The sequence below is a fragment of the Phascolarctos cinereus genome, unplaced genomic scaffold (assembly GCF_003287225.1).
Source record: "Phascolarctos cinereus isolate Bilbo 61053 unplaced genomic scaffold, phaCin_HiC Scaffold_4;HRSCAF=312, whole genome shotgun sequence".
In the NCBI taxonomy this organism is placed as follows: domain Eukaryota; kingdom Metazoa; phylum Chordata; class Mammalia; order Diprotodontia; family Phascolarctidae; genus Phascolarctos; species Phascolarctos cinereus.
Genome location: NW_027555847.1, coordinates 307593871 through 307607899, shown reverse-complemented (window position 1 = coordinate 307607899; position 14029 = coordinate 307593871).

Below are 14029 nucleotides of genomic sequence, written 5' to 3'. Positions count from 1 at the left end.
TCTTATGTGAAAAGCAGTTCATTGGTCACCAGGCTTGGTTGCAAAGTACAATTGGGAATTGAGAGAGTAAACAAAAGACATCAGACCACCAAAAATGCTTTACCTAAGATCCCCAGGAGACAGAGAAGCATTGCTTTCTTAGCATTATTTAGATAATTTCTTCCTGTTCTACATGAAATTGTTATTTTAGGTGGGACCATTAATAATCAGTTATAAGAACAGAATCTGATGTGTTGATTGGTCTTCCCACTTAAGTGATCTAGGGGCTGCTTCAATTCCTTTGAAGTTTAAAATAAAACAACAGAAATAATAACAACAATCAGTTTTTTTAGATATTGGATGGGAAAAAATGCTAGGCATTGCATAGAGGAATCATTAACCCCATGCACCATATGGGAGGGTAAACTATTGCTGGATTGATGTGGGAAGAGTGTGAAGGCTGAGTTTCTCACAAGGGTTACAGGGTGGTTGTAGGGCAGAGATGAGAAATTCACGTAGCTAATCCATAAGGATCCTTTCAGGCTGCACAGCCTGAATTAACATTAACTATGTTCATATATATATGTGTGTATAAACATCTACATTCTAATATATATATATATATGTATATATGTACATATATACATATATATATATATATATATATACACACACATATACACATGCAAATCTCTCTGTATAACTATATATAATTTGTTGTTGATATTTCCAAATTGAATTTTAATCTGGTTTGCTGCACTTGGGAAGGATGCAGCTGTCAGTTGCTTGTTTGATACCTTTGTTTTAGAGGAATGTCCCATGGAGTAGGAACTAGAAGACCTGCGTATGGAAAGGGGTGAGTCCTCATAGTCTAGCTTTGTTATCTCCTAGAGCAGGGTCTGTCTTATTTTTCTGTCTGTCCACAGTGCTGAGTGCAGGGGATAAAGGATGTAGCAAGTATTTAAATGCTTCATTTATCCATTCATTCATACTAGTAATGGAGTCTTTGCTAAGATATTAGCCTCCTTGGACTAGGACTCCATGTGTTTTCACTGTTTGTCCCTCCCACATGGAATACTTTCCCTCCTCAGCTCTGCCTCCTGGTTTTCCTGGCTTTCTTCAACTCCCACCTAAGATTCCACCTTGTAAAGAAAGCTTTTCCTGATCTATTGTGCCTTCCCTCTGTTGTTACTTCCAATTTATCCTTGTTTGCACATAGTTACATGTTGTCTCAACTTTAGACCATGAGCTCTTCAAGGGCAGGGACTGTCTTTCACCTTTCTTTTTACCCCTAGCACTTATCAGAGGCCTGGCACAGAGTAGGCACTCAATAAATGCTTGCCAACTGACTGATAATTAGTGGCACCATCTCTAGCAGGAAAAATTACTGGAATAGATGATCTCTAAGATCACTTTCACATTCTATGATTTAACAAATCTGTGAAATGGGTCATCTTACCCAGAAGGGGATTTAGTGAAGTAGTAAATCAACGGATCCCCTATGCCAAGTGACTTGGAGAGAGTTTCCAGAGCTTCTGCATGTACCTAAATGTGCCACCAAGTTGCAAACTATGGCCACTTCCAAACCAGCAAATCAGTTTTAGGTACTGGTGGTCACATTTTTTTTGTCTTACAACCATAAATATTGACCCAGCTTGGGATCACAAGTTAGGAGATGAAAGTTGGAGTTATCAATTGTATGTGAAGTAATACATCCTAGTAACCACAACTCATATTCCTTATTAGGTACTGATAAAATGTGATTTCAGATAAAACACACACACACACAATTGATTCTCTAAATTATAGATGATTATTTTTATATAGCTTTTAAATTAACAGGAAAAGGTGGTATATATTAATATTTTAATTCAGTTCTAACTAGTCGTATAAAAAATTGTCATGTTTTACAGAATTCCACAAATCATATTCTTTCATATTTAGGGAATATTAGCAAAATTTCATAGTTTAGTAGAAAAACAATGAACTTTGAGTCAAACAACCTAGATCTAAGATCCAGCTCTGACATTTACTGAATTCAGGATTTTGGGCAATTTCTTTCTCTGCCAAAGTTTCTTTATCTGTAAAATGGGGTTAGAGAAACAAGAATTTATCAAGTGTCAGGTTAAGTGCTTTTACAAATATTAGCTCATTTGATCCTCACAATCTTGGGAGGTAGAGTCTGTTGTGATCCTCATTTTACAGTTGAGGCAGACAGAAACTAAGTAACTTGTCTGTGTCATACAGCTAATAAGCATCTGAGGCTGGATTTAAACTCAGTTCTTTCTGATTCTAGGCCTAGCATTCCATTCATTACAATACTTAGCTGTTTCTAATGCGGGTAATAATGCTCATACGCTTACCTTTCAATTTTTTCTGATTGGAGTGTTTTATAAATTCTATAATGCTAACATAAATGTTGTCTATTATTGTTAGGAACAATAGTCAGTCAATAAGCATTTATTAATCACCTCCCATGTATCAGGTGCTGTTCTAAGTGCTGGGGATACAGAAAGGCAAAAAACAAGACCTGCTCTCAAGGAGCTCACAATCTAATGGAAAAGACATTAAGTAAGTGAATATATACAAACAAAATATATATAGGATAAAAAGGAAATAATTGAAAGAGGGAAGGCACTAGAATTAAGAGGCTTAGGGAAATGTTTCCTGAAGACGATGGGACTTTAGTTGGGAAGCCAGTGGGTGGAGATGAGGAGAGGGCATTCTAAGAATGGGGGATGTCAGAGAAAACGTCCAAACTCAATAGATGGAGGGTCTTGTTTGTGGGACAGCCAAGAGGCCAGTGTCACTGCAGTGAAGAGTATGTGGGTGGTTTGGGTGTGTGTGTAAGGTATAAGAAGACTTGAAAAAATGTGTGTGGGGGGCGGGAATAGGGAGGGACAGGTTCAGTGATGAAGAGCTTTGTACTCCAAATAATTTTATGCTTGACACAATAATGCACTGAGGGTCACCTAAACTGGCTGATAGAGGTAATACTGTTCCATCAGTGTTTAAGTATGAGAAGTGACAAACATACCAGAGAGAAGGTGGTTCATTTTTTATTCCACTCTGAAAAAGCAGCAACAACAACAGTTCTTTGTATTAGTTGTTGGATTTTCTCTTCTCTCCATTCATGCATAATAGATATTGATTTAAATAAAGAATTTTATAAACATGCACAATGTTCATAAAATTTGACTCTGCAGGTATAATTTCAGAGGCCACAGTTCTAGCAGTGCTTGGTTTACATTAATTTTTGTTTCAGAAAAATATCTACAGTGCTTATTTGGAAAGAGAATTCACTTCATGTTCTGGTCTGTGTTGTTTTAGCATGCTTTCAAAGGCCAAGTCAGAGAGAAAACCCCTTTTTTTGCAAATGAGATAAACACTTCAGATCAGCCCAGTATAGGGGGCAAAATTAAAGTAAAGTGCAATCCAGGAAGCCTAGCATTAAATTACAAATAATTCAGCATTTTGCCCCTAAATTTAGGCCATTTTAGAATAGATTGTTGTGTGCAGGTGATTATTCAACTCTTTCTAGGACAACACAGTTTACTCATTCATTACTGAATTCATTTTAAAGATGAATCTTTGCAGATGTTTATAAAAATTCGTGACAGAAGCAACAAATAGAATGTTTTAATTTTCCATCCATAACATAAATAGGAAATTATGTGTTTGGGTGAGTACATTGGAGGAATCAATAGTTTTAGTAAATCTGCCCTGAGGTATCCTTCCTTCAGAACACAGATTCATTTTTTCATCAAGGCTTTACATAGACTTTAAAATGTATGTTCCTCAATAGTCTTTTAATTCCTAAGAGGGCCTAGTCTTTTTCTTTGGGATTCCTGACATTATTTTAGGGAGAATATAGTCACTGACACTAAGTTTATTCCTTCAAACACTCATTTATTTCTCCTGAGAAGAAACTATATGTAGTGGATCCTTTTCTTTCCAGCATTTCTGTGTCTTGATATATAAAGTTTCCCTTGATGTAGTTCAGGATCCTTTGAGATGCCATGTATTATGAGGAAATATATTTTTTTGCTTTTAATTGAGCATATTCCCTCTAGAAAATATTGATTTTGCTGAGACATGACTTCTTTTCAGGTGAACCTTTCCATGATGTGTAAGCCCGTTTGGGGGTCTTTTAGATTGTCTTGGCAGTTAGAGATATTGTACAAATTGTTTCAGGGTTGGAATCATACATTCTACTTTGGATTCACCAGTTCCTAGAGGTGTCCTCAGACTAGCCCTTTTAGGTGGATAAGAATTCAAGGGTGTCTCTCTGGTCTTATTTTGGGTCAATCTTATCTGGAATGCACCAGAATAGAGCTCACATTAGACATCCTTCTCTCAGTCAGTCAACAATTCATACCATGAATGCCATGTTCAATTAAGAGCAGGGATCTTGTGTATGTAATGGCACTTCTGTCAGTTTGTGGAAGCCTATGGATCACTTCTCAGAATAATGTTCTTAAATGTATAAAATAAAGTGCATGGGATCACAAAGGAAATCAGTTATATTGAAATACAGCCACCAAAATACACAATCAAGTGCACAGACCCAAGTTAAGAATCTTTATTCTAGAATCTCTAACAACTGATTTCTTCTATAATTGTTCTTCACAAAATCCAAATAAAACTCTCATGAATCTAGAATCAAGGTGGGAGAACAGGGAGAATACTGCCCCATCAAATGAAAAACCTGTATTGGAGAATATATATATACACTTGGTTATTATAGTCAATTATCCTGTCAGAAACTAAGATATGAAAGTGTACATAGGAGAAAATGAGTCTAGTTAAAGAAAGTGTTAGAATTCATGATAGGCCCACATTCATAACATCTCACACATTACTCTGAATTATGTCATTTGCTTTGAACTTTTAAAGTCACTAAAATTATTCATAATAAGTAAGCCTGAAAGAAATGATACTCTCCTGTAGTAGTTAAAGCTACAAACCCAATATATACCAATTAGTAACCTGTTCTTTTGTACCTAGAAAGTGTAGTATTGACTGAGAAAATTCCCTATTGTTGTACTCTGCTGTACTTAAGAAAAGGTGATAACAGGAATAGATGTCATCCTAGCTTAGTTTTGTTTTTTCCTCCCCTTCCTCACAGGTTTGAATTTAACCTTAAGCATGGCTATTTCTCTTCACTGCCAAATTACAACACCTTGGCATTATAAATACTTTTTGACAGATTAATAACCCTCCAGTATTTAAGTGCTAATACACTATATAGGATAAAATGCCCTTTTTATCTTAGATAGTTGCTGAGTATCAAAATTGCATTTCCAATTTCACCAGGTTTCAATTGCTTAAGTCAAAATATGTCCTTTCATTTAGGTTCCTTGATTCCCTAAATCATTTTTTCCCACAGCTTGGGTTTTTTAGAAAATAAGAATTATAGACACCATACAAATTTTCCTCTATAAAATTGTGTTAAAGAATTTTTTTAATTTAGAATTGATTGCTGCCTTATTATTTGCCTCTATCTCCATACATTTCTAGAATTATCAAAGACACTTACCAGAAAGAATTATTTTAGAACCTGAAGAGTTCATTTAGTTTCTAGGGTCAATTAGGATTGCTCATATTGTACTAGTACTAATTTTCTCTTAAGAATAAAGTATTGAGCTTAGATTCTTATAATCTAGCCACCACTCAGATTTTTACAATCTAGCCAATAGCTCACAGATTCTCAGATTCCTTAAGAGCCTGGCTAATATGGTGGATCTTTAATAAACCTTGTTTTTGGCTGAAAGAAGGCTTGGGTCAAATTCTTTTGGGCAGGACCCAAGTGTGGTGATCTTGGGGTCCCAGCACCCCTAAACCTCTAGACTTCATCATTTTGGTGGCCCATATGGGGAAACTGCCTAACCCCAAGTTTTTCTCTAGCCAAGACTGGAAGGTACATAAGCCTCCCCCCATCACCTTCTTTCTTGCTCTGCAGTTGGGGTCACTCTCCAAGCACTAAGGCTTGGAGGTGCTTTTTAGGCAGACAGTTATGAGGCTGTCTTTCACTCAGCCTGACACTCTGAGGCTCTTGGTCCACTGGGTCAGTTCTAGACCATGGACCTGGGTACACCTTCCGCAGAATAGAGGACAAGGACTGAAGCCCTATCTGGAAGTGTATGCTCAATTCTGTCAATTCTCTCAGTGCTAGAGAATTGGGAAAAACTGCAGTTGCTTTTTGGTTCCCTGATGCTTACTTACTCCCTTCCCTCTACTCCTCTGAATCTTCCCTCATGGAGGTTACAGGGAAAAGTTAGAACAGCTATAAATATCTTGGCAGATTCTGGAGGTTTTGTGATTGATAATGAAGGAGTTTTGAAACTCCTCCTTACCACCCTGGTCACTCTTTTCTCTCACTCCCTTCCCTTGAGTCAAGAGGGTATCTGTTAACCCTTCTCACAGGAGAAGAGAATTTCACCCTTTTACCCCTCACCTTTGATTTTACCCCCCACTTGGGAAAGGAAGGAGGGGGGAGGGGCAGCAGTTATAGCATGGGCCCCCATGGCAATGGTCTTGGGCCCTAGGGCAACCTTTGCCTGGAAGCATCACCCAGGTTCAGCACATCCTGTTCAAGGTAAAGAAGCTGGCCTCTGGACTTGGGTAAGCATGTTCTTCTTAAAGTTGTAGTTTTAACTGTTAATGATGAGATTTTGATTCTCTGTGTAAAGTAATTTGGAAATGCATTTGACAAAACTGAAGTCACCTAATTGGCAATGGGTTTATTTTAACTTTTAAATTGGTGAACTTTTTGTATCAGTTATGTCAAGCAACATTTCATAATTTGGTTACCACTAAAATAGTTTGGCTATTGTTGGTTATTTTAATGTGTAAACTAGCTGAAAAGCTTGTTTGGGTTATGGCTTGCTGAGAATTTGTAAGTGTATAAAAATCTGTAATGAATGGCTTTTTATACCAGGACAAATTTAAATTTGAGATGTAAATCTTGAAAATTTTTTTCCTAAACTGTGATTAGTGAAACTTGCTTGTTGAGGTAAAAGCTCATAGGATTTTATTTTGAGTTGTCTGATGGATCATAATAATCCATAAATAATCAATAATCTACCATCTGAGAGAATGCCACAAGCTACTCAGAGAATGTCATACTGGTGGGAAGTCAGCATTGGGAAAAGCTGAGAGGACAATTTTATCCTCAGTCTAAGATGGGATCCTCTTGGCTCAGTTTCCCCATTATGATCCTTTGAAAAGGAATGTTACCCACCTGGCTATTCCTGAGTCTGGCTATGAGGTGAATTTGATACTGCATGGTTGGAAAACTGAATTGCTTGAATCCAAACAGAGCTAAGGATGTTTTATCTTGTCATATCTGGGCCCTACAGTCTTTTCTGTCAGATTTGTGTCTTCCAAACTATAGGCCATTCACCTACAGTTGGTAGCAAACAGTGGGTACCAGCCAATGTCTCCCCAGTTTTCCCTGGATGCAGCCTGTGCTCAATTCCAATCAACCTCTTCTTTGGGACCCCCTTGAGGCAGGGCCAGCTCCACTCCCCTTGCCAGAAGAAAGCAGTTTCAGAAGCCAAGACTTTCACCCCTTACCCCAAAAGAATTTGTGTCCCATTTGTTTGAGGGAGAATGATGAGGATGGGAGCTAGATCCCAAAAAAGAAAAACCCTGGACTTTTCCACATGGCCAAATCTCTGGCTTTTGCCTGAGGTTATAATCCCATCAACTGGCCTTTTATTGTGGCTACACCCAATCTCCCTTCCTATGTCTTACTTCCCTATGACTCCTGGCTATTTCCCAACCTTAATCCTAGCTAGGCTCCATTTTCCCTTGCCCAAGAGGTCCAGGTCCCAGGAGTTCTGTTCACATCAGTTTACTGGCCACTTCTACGCCCCTCCCATAGTCTTTCTGTGTATAAGGTCCACCTTGTCTCTAGCCACTGCTCAGATTCTTAAAATCTAACCACTGCTCAGATTCTTATAATATGGCCAATAGCTCACTAATATTCAGATTCCTTAAGAGTCTGCCTATATGACTGATGTTCTAATAAACCTTGTCTTTGGCTGAAAAAAAAAAGAATAAAGTATTGAGCAGGGATCACCCTCCTGTCTTATAAATACTCGCAGCACAGTTGCCTTGAGCTATTATATCATTCAACCATTTACTAAGCAGGTTGGTGAACTCAAGGATTTTAGGGTGGATAATATACAGTCTTCCCTAAGGATGGAATAGAGTTTCTCTGTGAGAGGAACATAGTAAGTCTTTGCTCATTGTTGTGTTCCTGGGAAGATTATAGCTTTTGCTTCTCAAGGCACTGATAGATGAGATAAAAGTTCAAAAGTATATTCATGCATGTTCTGTATTTTTAATACATTTGTACCAGCTAGCCAGCAGAAGGTACTGGTTTTTGAAAATTCAGTGCTTTTAGTAGCAAAAGGTGGTACCCAATCTCTTTCAATTACCTTTTCAATATCTTAAACCCTTTATAACATAATAATTTTTTGTTTGAAATTTGATTAAATATTGACATACTTGAAAAATCCTTTTTTAATAATTGGGGAGAGGAATGTGTATGTCAATAAACATCAATGATCAGTTGGTGTTATAATTTTGTTTTTTCCTGTGTTATTGGAAATATTTTAAGATTAATTTACTACCCAGCTGGAATGTATCTAAAGAAGGTAACATCAGGGCATGTCAATTATAGAGAATTCTAGGCTTGAAGTCAGGAACACTTGTGATCAAATCCTACTTTAGACACTCATAAGGTCTTTAATCCTAAAAAAGTCTCTAAGTTATTCTTGGCTTCAATTCTTCACCTGTAAAATGGAAGAATTAGACTCAATGTCCTTTAAGATCCCTTATGGCTCTAAATCTATGATATTCTGATCTATATTTTTACAAAACTCTTAAAGTGGAGAATTGAGGCAATTATTCAGGTAATTCAGGTAAAAAGAAAAGCAGAACAACCCAATAACATTTCACTCAAAGTACGTTCTTAAACTTTTTCTTTCATGGATCCCTTTGGCAGTTCTGTGAAGCCTATGAACCCCTCCTCAAAAATAAAATTTAAATGAATAAAATTAGATATGTGGGATTACAAAGAAAAACAATTGTATTAATATATAATTATTTATATTTTTAAAAAAATGGACCCAAGGTCAAGAACCTCTGATTAAAGGGAAAATTTAATTGAAATTCATTTATTCAGTTACATTTGCTTGGAATATCTGTATACTTAGCTAAGTTTTCCATTTAACTGGGTTCATATTGAAATGAAGTAAATTGGATTAATATAGTACAGCTCCATTACAAGGGGCCTGCCTGGTCTTATTATCTTTTCAACTGTGCTGAGGTGTCAAACTGTGACTCTTATGTGCAGTAAATTGTAATGTATTGTGATTGCTTTCAGCTCTCAAAGAGAAACTATAAATGAATATTATACTTCCCTCAAAACATCAACATTATAATAGGAATCTTAGACATTTTTTCTTATCAAGAGCAATCCTTGACCCCAGCAATCTTTTTTCTAAGTGATAGTCTCTATTTTAAGGTGAGATTTATTTGTTCTATTTAAAAAAATAGAACTTTAATGATATATATGTATATATTTTTAAGATGGCCTATATTTTCTACTGCATCACATCCCTACCCCTTTTCAGGAATTCCATATCTTATAACATAGATGGATCTCTCTCTCTCTCTCTCTCTCTCTCTCTCTCTCTCTCTCTCTCTCTCTCTCTCTCTCTCTCTCTCTCTGTGTCTCTCCATTTATCTGTAAAATCTCTAGATCAAAGGGACTTTTCCATTTCCTTATTTGCAATATTACACATTTTAGTTACTTTATTTGAATGATTTCAAATATGCACACACAAACACTCACATACATGTTTGTAACACATATACACATGGGAAAAATCAACAAAATCAATTTACACATTGGAAAAACTCAAGGTTATATGCAGTGTTTCCCACTTGTAGACCACCTACTATGCAGAGGAGCAAGGGAAGACATCTTATATCTCTTCTTTCGGCCCAAATTCTGTCTTTATAATTTTTCAGGATTCATTTTCTATTGTTTTGTGGTTGTGTTTTCCATTTAAATCATTGTAGTCATTGTGTGTGCTTTTTTCTGGTTTTGCTAATTTTACTTTGCGTTAGTTCATATAAGTCTTCCTATTCTCTGTATTTACCAAGTTTGTTATTTTTTAGAGGACAGTAATATTCTGTCACATTTATACACCCCAGTTTGTTTAAGAATTCTGCAAATGATAGGTGTCTACTTTGCTTCTGCTTCTTTGCTATCACAAAAAATGTGTTATAAATATTTTGGTGCATAAAGAGACTTTTTATTTTGTTACTGACCTCCTTCAGCATATACCTAACAGTGATATCTGTAGGTTAAAAGGTCTAAACATTTTGGTTACTTTATTTGAATAATTACAAATTGTTTTTACAGAATGGTTATACTGATTCACAGCTCCACATCTAATGCATCAGTACACTTTTCTTTCCATGACCCTACTAACATTGACTATTCCCATTTTTCATTTTTACCATTTTTCTGAGTGAGGGAAAACCTCAAATTTGTTTATGAAACTATCAAATTCATGATCAGGAGCATTCTTTTATATGTGTAAAGAATGTACAATTCTTCTTTTGAGAAATATTCATTCATATCCATTGACTACCTATTAGCGAATGACTTTTGGTTTAAAATTTTACTGTTAATTGTTTGTATATCAAACCCTCATCAGGGATATTTCATATGAAGATTTTTCCCTAGCCAACCATTTCTCTTCTTGTACTAAATGAGTTACTTTTGGGTTTGTGTCTGCATCCACAGTATGCAAAAGCTTTTCAATTAAATGCAACCAAAATTATCTATTTTGTCTTTTGTAATTTTGTATATTGCTCTTTTGGTTAAGAATTCATCATCCATCTATAGCTGTGAAATGCATAGCATCTACTTCTCTTCTAATTTTTCTGTGATATGATCTCAATTCAATTTATATATTCATTTTGAATTTGTTATTGAATATGATATGAGAAATTTGAACAAGGCTAATTTCTGCCAGACTGCTTTGTAGTTTTCCCACTAGCTCTTTTCAAATAAGGTATTCTTTCATAGGTCACTTATGTTTTCAGGCTTATCAGACACTGAGTTCAATTATTTTTGATTTTTGCCTTGTCTGTTCCATTCATCTACTTTAATTTTTTTTAACCAGTACCAACTAGTTTTATGATTGCTTTAAAATACAGTTTGACATCTAGAAGCCCTGTTCTATACATTATTCTTACTTTTTCTCATTATTATCTTTGATATTCCAGAATTTTTGTTCTACCAAATGTTTTTTGTTATTATCTTCTATAGTTCTGTGAAGTGTCCTTTTGATAATTTGAGTTATTTAAGTTCTATGTTAGGTATTCTATTAGTTTGAATACTCTATATTTATAAAAGATTCCTTAATTTCTCTTGTGATTTCAGTTAGCATAAATTATGCAGAATAGGTTCTGATAATTCCTCTGGTTTTGTTGTTGTTTCACTGTTTGCTATTGGATTGATTTATTTTCCTACCCTATTAATTAAAGGCATATAAATTTTGTTAGTCTTTTCAAAGAACTGCATTTTAGTTTCACTTTTCATTTCTATACTTCTTTGATTTTCAGTTTATTTCTCTATTTTATATCTTCTCTGCTACGCTTATGTTGGCCTTATTTGTTGGCTTCCTAATTTTGTTGTTGACTAGTGAGTTCATCAATCCTCTGCTTTTCTATTTTGTTAATGTAGTTTTTAGTAATATAATTTTCTCCTGAAAACTATTTTGATTACATCTCAGAAATTTTGGTATTTTGTTTTATCTTTATCAATTTTAAACGTGATTATAAATTATGTCTATTATTTGTCCCTTGACTCACTCATTATTTAGAATTTCATTATTGAAAATCCATTTGAGTCTGTGTCTTTTGCTTGTGTTCTCTTAATTGATTATTATTTTTATTGTGTTATAGTCTGTAAAGGATATATTTACTAATTCTGCCTTTTTATATTCTTTTGAAATATGTCTGTGACATGGTAAATTTTTGTAAAAGTTCCATGTTACATAGATAAATTTAAGTATTTTTTCTTGCCCAGTTTGGAAGCTATCTTTGGTCTTTTAGCCCTAGTTTCTCTAGCAATTGGTTTAATTTTTAAAATTTTCCTTGAAAAAAAATTTCTGTTAGATTTGTCCAAAACTTAGAGAGAATCTTTGTTCATTAGGATGGCTTGGTACCACATCTGTATATGGACTTCAGTAGTATCGTCATTTTTGTTATATTGGCATGACCCAGACATAAACATTGAATATTTTCCCAGCTATTTAAATGATTCCTCATTATTTTAAAGAACATTCTCAATTTTAATATGTAGAGATATAGAGTATGATTTGGTAAACTAACTCTTAAATATTTTATGTATGTTGTAGTTATTTTAAATGGTAATCTCATCCTTGGATTTTGTTGTTATCACATAGTAATTTGATTTTTATGGATTTATTTTATAGCTGGAAGCTTTGCTTAAGTACTTAATTGTCTTGGTTTTGTTGCTCATCCCCTAGAATTTTCTAAGTAAACCATCATGTTATCTGCAAATAGGCTATCTCTCTCTCCTCTCTTTGTCTGTCTTTATTTTTTAATTCCTTTTTCTTGTTGCCATTGCTAGCATTGCTAAAACTATATCTGATAGTAGTGGGTAAAGGGACATTATTATTTTGCTTCATTATTCATTAGGAAGGCTTTTAGTTTTTCCTCCATTTTATGTAATGCTTGCTTTTGGTTTTAGACAGATGCTTCTTATCATATTAACAAAAGTCTCTGCAAGAGAATAATCACTTTTTGTACCAGTCATGATCTTATGGATGTCTTGTCTGAGTGTGGATCCTGGTTGAATTAGTGTTAGGCAATTTCTTTTTTTGTTTTGTTTTGTTTTGTTTTGTTTTAGGCAATGAGGTTAAGTGACTTGCCCAGGGTCACACAGCTAGTAAGTGTTATGTGTCTGAGGCTGGATTTCAACTCAGGTCTTCCTGAATCCAGGGCGGGTGCTCTATCCACTGCACCACCTAGCTGCCCCTTAGGCAATTTCTTGTTGGGCTTATTAGTTTCTTGTTTGGAAAATTCAGGTATAATTGATATATCTCTGATGCATAATTTCTCCCTCTCCTCTCTGAAATTAATGTGGGAAATGGGAGAAAATTTCTGCTTTGCCATATTGTTTACTTTTTTTAACTGATTTTTTTTCTTGAGAAAATACTTTAGATGAGGAAGGCATAATAACAATTTTAAGATATTTAAAGGGATATATCATTTACAGTCATTTGGAATGTGGTCTTCTTAGTCCTAGAAAACAAAATTAGGAGCAATGGGTGGGAGTTACAGAGAGGCAGATTAAGACTTTGGGTAAGGATACATTTCCTAACATTTAGAGCTGTCCAGTAATGAAATTGGATTCTTCAGAAGACAGAAGATCCTCCCTCACTTTTCATCTTCAACAGAAGGCTGGACATCTACTTGTCAAGTATGATGAGGAAGGAGTTCTTAGTCAGGTATAAGTTTAGAATAGTTAGCCTCTAATGTTCTCTACAACTCTGAGATTCTAGATACAGGCATGAAATCTAGATAAAGTGCATCATTGTTGAAAATGATGTTGGAATTTCATTTAAGGGAAAATAAAAGGAATTTTAAAATTTATACACAAATCTTCATAGCGAAGGTTTTAATTATCAAAATATTCTAAGGCTCTAATAAGAAAGGGCAAAATAGTCATTGTTTTTTGATTTCTAAATAATTCCTTACATAAATTTGATTTTTAGAAGTTAAGAATAGCATTGGTTCATGGAGAAATCTTTTCCTGAATGGTATGAGGTAACCTCTATGGAGTAATGGCTTGAAAATGCAAGGTAGCTGCTTTAGTAGTGATTAGTACCACATGAGTGCAGAGCCATCTTTTAAGTTCATGGATGCTGAGCTTAGTGAATGGTGCTCAGCTTCATCAGTGTCTTCTGAGACTGTTACGAATAATAATGAA